Raw genomic sequence first — 449 nt, 5'->3', positions numbered from 1 at the left:
GTGGGGGTAAAACAACATATCACGCCACTCTTGACTGGACATCTAAACCTTGACCTACTAGTTGCTTGGGCAGTTAAGCTTTCCCTTTAAAGAATGAGAAAATCGGATAGACTTCACTTCCTGAATTAATATTCCTTGATATTTTGTAATTGTAATAAATTTCAGAGAACTGGAATGACAAATTGTTTCATTTCACACTTCTTTTTCTTAACAACTTATTCTGATTTTGTTATACGTAAATCAATGACAGGCATTGCTTGGAGGTCATCTTTTTCTGTACCACTTACGTGCATTGTTTTTTGTCTTTCCTAGCAATCGGTTCTCTTTTGTGGCTTCAGTGTATTAGGGTTTCCCATCCACTGCCGTTTTTTATTATGACCGAGCCTTGTTACGGTTTTTCTGTGTGTACTGTATGCACTTTGTCCATTTGTATCTTTCTGACTGCCTCG

The sequence above is a fragment of the Penaeus monodon genome, chromosome 33 (genome assembly GCF_015228065.2).
Source record: "Penaeus monodon isolate SGIC_2016 chromosome 33, NSTDA_Pmon_1, whole genome shotgun sequence".
Classification (NCBI taxonomy): Eukaryota; Metazoa; Arthropoda; class Malacostraca; order Decapoda; family Penaeidae; genus Penaeus; species Penaeus monodon.
The sequence above is the reverse complement of the archived record's forward strand: the minus strand, read 5'-3'. Positions refer to the sequence as shown.